Source organism: Rhagoletis zephyria, unplaced genomic scaffold (assembly GCF_001687245.7).
Source record: "Rhagoletis zephyria isolate East Lansing unplaced genomic scaffold, Rhagoletis_zephyria_1.1 Rzeph_scaffold_00042, whole genome shotgun sequence".
NCBI classification, from domain to species: Eukaryota; Metazoa; Arthropoda; class Insecta; order Diptera; family Tephritidae; genus Rhagoletis; species Rhagoletis zephyria.
In genome coordinates this window covers 689210-702109 of record NW_016157126.1, presented here as the reverse complement: position 1 = coordinate 702109, position 12900 = coordinate 689210, and the positions used below count along the sequence as shown (strand labels likewise).

The following is a 12900-nucleotide window of genomic DNA, read 5'->3' as shown; positions in this document are numbered from 1 at the left end:
GAGTGATTCTACGTTGGATTTCAATGCTGACATTATTATCGGTGTTAATGCTGGTTCCCTAGTAAACGAAATTCTCTACTTTCTAGAAATTGTAACTGTCAACAGTGACGTAGGTGCCAAGGCGCGAATGTGCTGACTGTTTGTTTGATGACAGGAGATACTTCGTCTTGTCCTCGTTTACCACCAGACCCATGCGCTTTGCTTCCCTATCCAACTTGGAAAAGGCAGAACAGACTTCGCGGTTTTTGTTACCGATGATGTCGATGTCATCGGCATAAGCCAGCAATTGCACGCTCTTGTAGTAAATTGTTCCTGAGCGGTTCAGTTCTGCAGCTCTTATTATCTTCTCCAACATCAGATTAAAGAAGTCACATGAAAGGGAGTCGCCCTGTCTGAAACCCCGTTTTGTGGCGAACGGCTCGGAGAGGTCTTTTCCAATTCTGACGGAGCTGGTGGTATTGCTCAACGTCATTTTACACAGCCGTATGAGTTTTGAGGGGATGCCAAATTCAGACATAGCGGCGTATAGGCAACTCCTTTTAGTGCTGTCAAAAGCGCCTTTAATGTCGACAAACAGGTGGTGAGTTTCGATCATTTTCTCGCGGGTTTTTTCCAGGATTTGGCGTATTGTGAATACCTGGTCTATGGTGGATTTGCCAGTTCTAAAGCCACACTGATAAGGCCCAATCAGTTCATTGACGGTGGGCTTCAGTCTTTCACACAATACGCTCGATAAGACCTTGTAACCTATGCTTAGAAGGCTGATCCCGCGGTAGTTGGCGCGAATGGCGGGGTCGCCTTTCTTGTGGATTGGGCAGAGCACACTTAAATTCCAGTCGTCGGGCATGCGTTCATCTGACCATATTCTGCACAAGAGTTGATGCATGCACCTTATCAACTCCTCGCCGCCGTACTTGAATAGCTCAGCTGGCAGGCTGTCAGCTCCAGCGGCTTTGTTGTTTTTCAGCCGCGTTATTGCTATACGTACCTCGTCATAGTCAGGCGGTGGAACGTCGACTCCGTCATCATCGACTGCGGGCTCGCGTTTTTCTTCTCCACAACTTTCCGTGCTGTTACCATTTAGTAGGGCGGAAAAGTGTTCTCTCCATAATTTAAGTACGCTCTGGACATCAGTTACTAGGTCGCCATTATTGTTCCTGTTTAAACCTTCCGTAAGTCGCCTAACTCTCTGGTAGAATTTTCGGGCATTCTTCCTGTCGGCCAGCATTTCAAGCTCTTCGCACTCACGTATTTCGGCCTCTCTCTCTCTTATTGCGGCAAATACGTCTCGCTTCCCTCTTCAGATCCCTATAGCGGTCCCACATAGCGCGCGTTGCGCCCGATCGCANCCTAACTCTCTGGTAAAATTTTCTGGGGCATTCTTCCTTTCGGCCAGCATTTCAAGCTCTTTGCGTTCACGTATTTCGGCCTCTCTTCTTATTGCGGCAAATACGTCTCGCTTCCCTCTTCAGATCCCTATAGCGGTCCCACATAGCGCGCGTTGCGCCCGATCGCAGCGTGGCTCTGTAGGCGGCATCTTTTTTCTCAGCAGCTTCCTGACAATCCCCATCGTACCAGTTGTTCTTTCGGGCTCGCTGAAATCCGACTACTTCTTCGCTGGCGGTACTTAATGAGCGGGAAATGTGGTTCCACTGCTCGCATATGTCGGTTTGTTGAAGAGTGCTCTCTGAGAGTAGGTGTGAGAGTCGAGTAGCGAAAGCGCTGGCTGTCTGTTGTGATTGCAGCTTTNGGACTACTTCTTCAGCGGCGGTACTTAATGGGCGGGAAATGTGGTTCCACTGCTCGCATATGTCAGTTTGTTAAAGAGTGCTCTCTGAGGGCAGGTGTGAGAGTCGAGTAGCGAAAGCGCTGGCTGTCTGTTGTGATTGCAGCTTTTCGACGTTAAGCTTTCCTTGCATATTTGGGCGCACATTTTTTGCTGCACAGAGGCGGGTGCGTATCTTGGCTGCAACAAGATAGTGGTCCGAGTCGATGTTTGGGCCTCGGAGTGTGCGTACGTCTAAAACACTGGAAGCGTGCCTTCCGTCTATCACAACATGATCGATTTGGTTTCTCGTTTTTCGATCCGGAGACAGCCAGGTAGCTTGATGGATCTTTTTATGCTTGAACCTAGTACTGCATACTACCATGTTTCGGGCCCCGGCGAAGTCGATCAGCCTCAATCCGTTGTCGGACGTTTCGTCGTGGAGGCTGAATTTTCCGACGGTGGTTCCAAAGATCCCTTCTTTGCCCACCCTGGCATTGAAGTCGCCAAGCACGATTTTGATATCATGACGGGGGCAGCGCTCGTACGTGCGCTCCAAGCGCTCATAGAAGAGATCCTTGGATGCCTCATCCTTCTCTTCCGTCGGGGCATGGGCGCAGAGAGCGAGATGTTAAAGAATCTCGCTTTAATGCGTATTATGGCTAGACGCTCGTCCACCGGGGTGAACGACAGTACTCGGCGACGGAGTCTCTCTCCCACCACAAATCCAACTCCGAATTTGCGCTCCTTTAGATCCGAGTTAATTCCCAAAAATTTCGTGCATTTGTTCATCTGCTTATGCGTATTTGAAAGAGGAAAATGCATGAGCTAATGCAAATAAAGGCTATTTATGCAGATAAGCGAGCCCGTTTTTAACCGGTATTAACCAACCATGATCGGAGTAAAACCGGATTGCTGAGTCTACTTCAATTTTCTTTCAAAAATAAAGTTCACCTATTGCAGTATTGCACCTTAAAAAAAACAAGAAGTCGTTTTGTCTCCCGTTTTAAAACTAACAGAAGCATACGTTAGGTTATTAAAAAAATGCAAAATTTTCATCTTACCTATTTGTATGTATATACATGTATGTAAATATGTGTATGTAAACGAATAATGTATAAAAAAATTACGGAATTTATATTCTACTACAATTTACTCCGATTTAGGCACGCCGGAGCTCTAACTCTGCTGAGCGGTGCTTTCAACGCAAACAGTCTGACTCATTGAATTGTTTTAATGTGTTAGTATGCCAACCACCGATTCAAAGTATCCTAACCGACACAAAAACTAAGGTTCGATTTGGCGAAGAATTTGTGAAAGTAAAGCTTCCTTAAGTAGTTCGTTGGCTCCATAATTTTTCATAAAAGGGAAGTCCTTCAGAACGACTTAGTTTAGCAAAATGTGTATCTGTTAATAATATTAGTAAAGAGGCGGCAAATGGATTGTTAGTTTGTCATAAATTATTCAGTACATTAATCTCATATAAAAATAAAAACTGCTTCCTTTTTTATATGGGAAGACCAAAATAGCAATGGGACAGGGAAAAACATACGTTTGAAAAACTATACAAAGTGATCCGGTAACGAGACGTTTACAAACCTTTGAGAACGGTACTTTGCCTGCCACAAACAGAGCAACGCGTTGCGGAAAAAAGTTCTGAAAAAGTTCGGTTAGTGATTATCGTTTCCATTTGTTTCATCCGCACAGCGCACAGTGGGGCAAAAAAGATTGCTGTGGACAAATGAATTTTGAGAGTCCAAATATGAACCGATTTCAATTTTTTTTTTTTAAATAAAAGATAATTAAATCGCGTCGATCTATCCGTGGCGATTTTTTAAAAAAACTTTTTTTTATTTATTTATGTTGAAAAATGAAAGAAACAAAATTCACGTTTGAATGCTTCCACTTATTTGGAAAATACTTGAAATTAATTTCAAATGTCTGCAATTCTTTAAAAAAATATTCATAAACATTTTGCCACAGGATACATTTAATTAAAAAATGTATTTCATTCGTTATCAATACTAATATATATTTTGAAAGCCGTTTTTTCGCTTTTTTCTATTCGAAAAACTCGAGAACAGCTGTACCGATATTATTGAAATTTTGGACGTCGACTCTAGACCCTCAAAGGATGATAATAGAAGAAAAATAATTTCGATATATCAAGGGGGCGTGGCACCTCCCATACAAACTGAAGTTTTCACACAACATATCTCTGGAAGTATTTATCATAGAGTACTGTAACTTAGTACAGAGATATATAGTATCAACGCCAAACTCATGGAAAAAATGGGAGTTATTGAAAAAGGGGGCATGGCACCTCCCATACACACTGAATTTCTCACACCACATACATATTCTAATGTTGATTGTTTTTTATTCGTAATCTTGGCACACGCTTGCTTCATTTATGAATGAACTTTACAAGAAATACCCAAAGCCAAAAGTAGCGCGTTTTTAATACACTTTGTTTTCGATTTTTATTTGCATGCATTTGCTACAAACCAAACACAAAATGTATGACCCTGAATGAGAACTACTAGTTTGAGTTAATAAATGATGGTAATATATATCTACATGAGTTAAAATTGCTTTAGGATTTTTATAAAAGGAACACAAATGACGCTTTATTTCAGAATAATTTGATTCTAGCTATATAAATATATAAGAAATTTTAATGCTGGTTTACACCCAAAAAAAGGATAATATTTATGAGGTATTAGAATTGTATACCTATTTATGTGAAAGCACATTTTTTATGAAAATAATAGAACCTAAACATTGAAAGATTGTATACCATCAAAATTGTACCCAAGTATTAAACAAATGAATTATACCAGTCAAAATTTTTTAAATTTTACAAGCATAAAATTTTTATATGTAAAATGTAAATATGTACTAGTTCTAAAAAGTTCTAATATACATCGCTTCACTATACCTATAAGCAAAAGAGGCCAAAAAGCCATGCACGAAAAAATATCCAATACATAAAATGTGGCAACCATGAGCGTGACGCACTAATACTACGCCAAAATGGCACTGCCTTCCTGTGCCCAGCATCAGTGTTACCAGTTGAGTATTTTGTAGGTACTATTTTCGACGTTTAGCTATTAGCAATTTTCCCAGCTTTTTTAAATCGAGTTAGCTATTTTAGATAAAATTTTTTGTTTTATAAATTCCCCACTTTACATAGAGTTTTATCATTTTGATGAATACCAAGCAGTACAAAAAAAAATGTATAAATGGTAGCATTCAATATATGTACTTACGAAACTATAGTAAAACTTCGTTTTTAGATTTTCTTTCTTATGTCAGTTTTTTTTAAAAGGACTTTGTAATTTTAAAGATACGATTGCTTCAAAAAACATTAAAAAATTCAGTGCAATGAAGAATAACAAATGAAGGAGTCAAATTTTTGGTTTACGAGGACGAATGGGTATTGAAAAGTATTTAATTAAATTTATTTTTTAATTTCTCACTCCTACTTTATGCTATCGTTTCTGCTAAATTGAAATATGTTTTATTTCTATGGCGCGTATTCATAGTCCAGCAACTAAGTCGAAACTAACAAAGTTGCAACTTTAATTTACTAACTTAAAATTTACTTCTATTCATAGTCGCATTTCAGACTTCTACTAAGTAGTTTCGACTTAGTTTACGATATAGCAAACGAGTGTGAAAATGTATCGATTTTTCTTTACGATATTTTGGAAAAATTACATTTTTATTAAATAATGTCAAGTTTGATCGTCCGTTTATGTAATTTTTATTTTCATTGCATGATTATGCAAAAGAATAAATTATAATTTTCTTGTTAACTGTGTGAAATAGCCAGAACAACCGCAGTGATGTGAAATCGATGTTTATCGAAAGCATGCTGTAAAACATACAAATAGTAGATATCTAAATGTTATGCACAAATTTACTTTAAAAGAACTAGCGTGAAACTGACTTATTATTTGAGAATTTATATAAATTATTCCAATTATAAAATTGTGACGTAGCTTTTTTCGAATTGTAATACGCATTTAATTTCATCTTCCGATTAAAATGGATCGATCTTTGTAAATTTTAATGGGAGATTATTCAATATTATCAAAATCATCCTCTACCAACTTAATTTTTACATGTTTCGTCTATTTTCCCTTAATTTGATAAAATACTTCTTCCTAGTTACGACTTAGTTGCAGCTGCAGCCGAAACTAAATTTTAAGTTGGTACTTAGCCAGAAAAGTCGAAACTAAGGCGACTATGAATAGCTTTAGTTGTGACTTAGAATAGTTTCGACTTAGTTGAGTACTAAATATGACTATGAATATGCGCCTATGACTTTATGAATCAATTTATGCTGAAGTAAATAAAAAATTCGATATGCAGGTATAGTTCAGATGGTTTTGTGACTATCTGGTCACAGTGCTATTGACGATGCAGATGGTGCCAATTTATTAGCAGAATTATTACTCTGCTATGCTGTTACTAATCGACGGTGCTGTTAGTAATCGTACGATGCGACAATGCCGAGTAACTTCGCTACTTTGGCATCGTGGTAATCGTCAGAAGTGTTATTTAATAACGTACTCGTACGATGCTAACATAATCGTGCAGGCTACATGTATTTTTATGGACAACATATTTGTACATAGAAAATTACATACACTTATGTAAATAAATAATCATCAACAAAATCTTTTACCGATATTCACTATCGATATAGTATCGATATTTTTTGGTAGATTTATCGATCAGTCGGTATTTTTTTTTGGTTAATATCGATATTACCAATTTCGATGATTGTATGAGCGATTTGCATCCGTACATATAACTCTATTTATTAGCTTTTTTCAATTGGGGTCCAATTGGACCTTTGATACTAACAACGTAACTACTAATATCGATTCCAGCTAAGACATTCCCACGACAGCCGGTTCTACGTACCGGAATGACTCGGGTTTTACCCGACCAAGGGCTGTTGTTTCGGCGATCTAACCCCGTTTAGGTCGGCGAAGTATCACAGAAGTTGTTCGACCATTGGGCTACATTCGTTACGTTTTCTGGTACTGGCATCGAGTCAAACCAAGGGCCAGAAACCTACACCTGCTGTGTATGCCAGAGACGACTACATCACAGCTCCACCTCCGTCAAGTGCAATGCTTGCGAGGGGTGGAGTCACCTCAGAGTCTGCTCAGGACTACGGACACATCGGTAGTGGACCACGTCTTTTGTGGCCCCCTGTTGCTCAAACAGAGCAGCCTCCACGGCTAACCCCAGTCCACCTGAGCAGTCCCAAACAAACACCACGGTATGTCAGACCAGGATATTCCGTAATGTGACATCAGTCATGTGCAACACCTGCCTTGGCTGGTGCCACTTTAGGGCATGCTGAGGTCTGCGCACCACGCGAGATTGGACGAGGAACTTCGAGGGCCCGTGTTGCGCTGCTCGGTCGCAGACCTAAACGGCTACGCCTCCCACCATCACCACAGGGCGGCAACCACCTCAGCGGCGCACACAGCCAACTGCGGCACGACCACACACATCCCTCACACCCCGCATCACCACACGTCTCCCGAACCACATGAAGCTCCTTCAATTTAACTGTAACGGGCTTCAGAGCAAGATCGAGGAGATAATCGTCTTCATGGGAAGGCATGACATATTGATAGCTGCGGTCCAAGAGACGAAGTTGCACAGCAATTCAACACTGTTGAATTGTGCCGGGTACAACGTGCACCGTCGGGATCACGAGCGGGATAATGGTGGAGGCTTAGCGTTCATTACGCACCACACCGTGCAGTATCGTCTTATCGAAGCAGACATCGACCGCAGGGATACCATCGTAGAATGTCAGGGCATTGCTATCCGGTCAGGCGATGTTGAGCTCGAAATATTTAACGTTTATATATCCCCTGTAACCTGTTGCCCGGTAGGATATCACCCTGACATAGGTGCGCTGCTCAGAGGTGAAAACCGTATGGTAGTAGGCGACTTTTAAGCGCGCCACGATCTTTGGTTTTTCAAGCCTGTCAAACTATCGTAGGGGAACAGACTTGGCTGAGCAGATAGACGATTCGACATTCTGCACAATGAACGACGACGCACCCACCAGGATTATGGGCAGCTGCTGCAGCTCGCCAGACATAACAATAGTCAGCGCTGGTCTGATAAACAGCATATCATGGCTGTCACCGCTGCTGCAACCCGCTTCGTACCGGCAGGATGCATCACCGACCCACGCCACCCACGTCACCTGAAATGCAAAAAGACATAACAACATCGTAACTGAAATGAAAAAAGTCGTAACTAAAAATTAAAATTGTTTTCATTAAATGACGTGGGAGTTGTAATTCGATGAAATTCATCATATCAATCAAAAACTGAATTTTGTTTTTTTTTGTTAGTAGTTACGACTTTTTGAATTTCAGCGACGATGTTTGTTACGTCCTTTTGCATTTCAGGTGACGATATATGTGCAAATCTCCGGAAAACTGTGCTTTTATGTCACTCACCTTTAAATTAATTTTATTAATGGAATTTTACTTTTTATAATTTTGATAACAAATGTGACGGGTGCTTACAACTTATTTAATTTTTTTTATTTTAATAGTGTCATTTTAATTTTTATAAGCAGTCAAAGTAACTAAAATACCAATCTTGATGTGTCACTTTGGTTAAAAACTAAATGTAAAGGTGGAAAATACATTAGGCGTTGAGAAAAATATATGCTCCTTTTTGGAAATAAACTAATAATTTGAAATCTGTCACTCGTAATTATCAAAAAGGACATATTTAAGTTCTTTTTTATTTCTTTATACACATATTAATTACACATTAAAGGTAAAAATAAGACCTTTTACAGCTGCGTGCCTTTGAAAATATTAAACATATAACAAATATTGTCTGAATAGGCATTTGCGTCAATTCCCTTTTTTTGATGGAACACTGACAGACTAAAACATAACAGGTTGGCATTAAGCGTGATCGTTAGATAACATTCTTCATAAAGTTCGATGAAACTGCTAAATACCTAAAATAATGTTTGTCTAAAATAAATAGTCCAAAATGATATTTTCAATGGATCTTAAGCGAAAATTAGTTTTTCGTAAAAATTTTTGGAATTCATGTAAAATATTTGTATCTCAAAAACCACTTCACCAATCTTTACCAAATTGTATATACACATTGCACCTGACCTTTTTAAATACTGTCTAAAAAATTTTTGAAATCGGACAAAAACTACGCTCTCTGGAAGTATACCCAACTTTGAGTTTTCAAAAATGATTGTTTTTTACTTATAACTCTTTAAGCATTTGAGGAAAGTAAAGAATTTGATTTTTCCTCAATGGATTTCAAACAATTTGATGTATAATTTATTTTTGCGCGCTCAATTTAAAATGTTACGTTTTTTTAGAGTAAAATTGCTCGATTCCGGAGATTTGGCCATATATGTGCGATTGATTTGCTTTCGTCTTCCCCTCGCCGCACAGTGTGCCTTTTGAACACTCCAAGCGAATTAATCGTAGCGCTTTGAACATAAGCAATATTGTGATATGAAACAAAATGGTTTTGAAAGCTAATTTTATTCACTTTCCCGAAAAAATACAAAAATATGATCTACAATTACTCCTTGATCTCAAAAAAGTGGGTCAAAAATAGTGTGGTTCAACAAAAAAAAAACGTTAAATCCACCGGATTTGTTAATGTTAAACTTCGAAATTTCATTCGATATATTTGCATTTTTTCTTCTATTTTCAGAGTAAAAAGTCGTACAGCAGATTCGAAGTATGGTTTAAAACTGTTATAACTTGACTTTTGCACTACAGCGTACTTGTTATTCGAGTGAAATAAAGTTGTGAGAAGGATGCACAGCTCCATGTAAAACAAAAAAATGCATTTCTTAAATTGAGGTGTTACAATTTTTTTCGATTTCTAAACTGCGGGATAGTGTTTCTCGTCTCAAAATCTATAATATTAGTGTAATAAAATATGCAAAAAATTTTATTTTGGAACAAATCGGATGAATTTTTCATGTTTTTTTTTTTTGAAGAACACTATTTTTGACCAATTTTTTTAAGGTCAAGGAGTAATTGTGGGTCAATGGCAGTATTTTTCCCTGAAAGGGAATTACATTAGCTTTCAAAACCATTTGTTTCATATCAAGATGTTGCTTCTGTCGAAAGCGCTACGATTAATTCGCATGGAGTGTTCAAAAAGCACACTGTGCGCCGCTTCCATCGCAACAAATTTTTAAACTTCTGCGAATTGGCACGTGCGCGACAAATGTTAACTCTACACGAAAAAGATAGGTTTTCGCATATGTTTGCATTTAATAAAGCCATGTAAATCTATATACAGTGACGAGCAAAACACAGTGTGCAAAACTAACAAGTGTGCACAGTTTCGTGCGATTCCGTGTTGGTTCAAAAGATATAAGGTAATAAACAAACAGACATTCACATTTTTATACAGTGACGAGCAAAACTGTAACATGGTGTAACACTTTTTATTTTAGACACCGCTATCTTTTCTAGTTGTAGCTACTTTCATACTTTTGTTGTATATTCTTATTGGTACGCCCCTGCTCGCTAAGGAACAGTATCTGTTCATATTTCAGCAAAATTTGCAAGATGTAGTCGAAAAATTAGAGTTTCTGCTGAAAAATCACCTGAACCATCTGAAATCAAAACACACTGCACATGTTCGCAAAGACTGGATGCAAAAGCAAAAATTTGCTAATTTGAAATGACCTCCACAATCCGCGGATATGAATCTCGTCGAAAATTTGCGGTATCAACTAAAAGCGCAGCTTACTAAGTATCCAAGTCCGCCAATGGAGTACATGAGCTGTGAAAGCAAACCAAGGATCTATCCAGAATTTTTACAGAGATACACTTAAGGTATTCCAAATTGCATCCAGGAACTAAAAAAAGCAAATGTATACTGAACATTGTGTTAACAATTCTTTATTTTCGTGAAAATTTTCAAAAAGTTATTAAAAAATATAAGTGCATAACTGGATTGACTTAATTCGTTATGAGAGAGGAAGTACAGGTGTACCAATAAGAATATACAACAAAAGTGTGAATGTCGTTAGAACTTGAAAAGATAGCGGCGGCTGATATAAAAAGCGTTACACCATGTTACAGTTTTGCTCGTCACTGTATAAAAATGTGAATGTCTGTTTGTTTATTACCTTACATCTTTTGAACCAACACGGAATCGCACGAAACTGTGCACACTTGTTAGTTTTTACCCCGGTAAGGTTATAGGCAGTGATGGGCAAAATTGTATTTACTAAGTATTAAGTACTAAGTACAAAAGTATTAAGGTATTTTGTGTTGTTGTAAATACCAAAGTACTATTTACTTAGGTATTTAGGAGCTGCTAAATACCCAAGTACTATTTACTTAGGTATTTAGGAGCTGCTAAATACCCAAGTACTATTTACTTAGGTATTTAGGAGCTGCTAGATACCAAAGTACAAAAAACGAAAGTATTTAGCAGGCGCTAAATACTCTGGTCCAAAGTACTCAGGTACCTTGGGGATGCAAAATACTTTCACTAAAGTACCCAGGTATTTAGTCGATGGCTAAATACTTTCAAACTAAATACTGTATAGTTTAGGAGAAATTTAGAGAATTGACACCTCACCTTACATTCACCTCAACTTACTTTACCACAACTCACTTCACCTCTCCTCAAATCAACTCACCACACCTTAATTTGGGATCTATTTCGGGATTTTAGAGATTCTTCAGACTAAATCAGAATTTTCGAGACTATTTCGGGATTTTCGGGAATATTTCGGGATTTTCGAAGCTATTTCGTAATTCTTTAGGGATTCCCGGAAACTTTGTTTGAGATTTTGGGATTCTCGGAACTAATATCGGGATATTCTAGACTACGTCGGGACTATTTACGGATTTTTGGGACTTATTTCGGACTTCCGGGTCTGCTTCGAGTTTTTTGGGACTTTCGAGATTTTGGGAACTAAAATCCGTATTTTGGGGACTAATTTCGGAATTTTTGTGACTTTCGGGACTTTCGGGGCGGCATTCACAGGTCTAGAGTCTACATAACTCGAGACTGAGTCCCTGTGAATGCCGTTCAGGGCCTGTCTGTACGCTGTCGGGTCCAGAGGTTGCTTAATGAACCTCTGGACTTCGTCCGTCAGTTCATATAGATGCCTCCTGACGTGTTCAACTCCTCGCGGTGCTTGCTGCCGGAACGGTTCCGGCGCTTAGAACGGTGCCGACTCGTGGAGCGGTGATGACTGTTTGAATAATGCCGACTCTTCGAAAGATGTCGACTCTTGCCCCCCTATTACGAATTTTCATACGATAGACGATAAACGCTTGTAAGCATATTGTATGAAATCAGTTCTCGTATTATCGTTTTCATACGCCCGACAGATGTATTTTGTGAATGGCTGTGGTTTTTGTTGACTTCTTATTGTGAACCAGCACACATCAAATACGCTAGTTATCGAATTTCATACGACAACATCGATTCGTAATAGAGAATGCAAGCGTCTATCGTGCATCGTACGAATACATAATAGGGGGTTGAATCGGTAACTGCCCTGGACGATGGCGGTTGCCTGCCTTCTCTGTCTTTTTGTACCTGTAAAGAGAGCTTCCGGACCGGTGGCGCGACCGATCTTGTTCGGAAGGTAAATTATGCTAGTCTTATGTACTTTAGTGCTTCCAGAAGTAATTCTTGCTCTAGGTTTGCGATGTGTCCTGTCGCTGGACACTTTGGTGGGTCTTAGCTGCTCTTCGTCCCTGGCATGCTCAAGACCGCTGCCTCCTCAGCAGCTAGATGCTCCAGGAAGCTGCCCATCTCGCCCTTCGCGCTGCTTAGCTGTAACTCAAGATACAACAGTGGCACTTGTCGAAAATGCCCAGTTTTGTCTTCCTTCTCAAGAGTGTTGTAAAATCTCCTACTCTCAACCAAATTGAACAAATTTTCTTTGAGAACGAAGCTTAAACAGTCGATAGGTAAATGAAAAATAACACGCGCGTTGTCAAGTCTGTACATCAGCATCTTTTGCAAACAAATGAAATATGTTTTTACTTCATTTAATATATTAGATAAAATATTTCCATTTGGTACTGACTTTAATCGATTTTAAA

At 38.8% G+C, this 12900-nt stretch overlaps 1 protein-coding gene and 1 long non-coding RNA gene across 3 annotated transcripts in view; both read left to right on the top strand.

Moving 5' to 3' along the window:
• The window catches only part of LOC108367259 (uncharacterized), a 17655-nt gene extending 6733 nt beyond the window's left edge, over positions 1-10922 (top strand). Inside the window, exon 3 of the long non-coding RNA XR_001848225.1 lies at positions 10808-10922. This is a non-coding gene — a long non-coding RNA (uncharacterized LOC108367259). The remainder of the gene's footprint in view (positions 1-10807) is intronic.
• Positions 1-12900, top strand: part of Gyf (GIGYF family protein Gyf) — a 262645-nt gene that overhangs the window by 26492 nt on the left and 223253 nt on the right. The gene's annotated exons all lie outside the window — the stretch shown is intronic.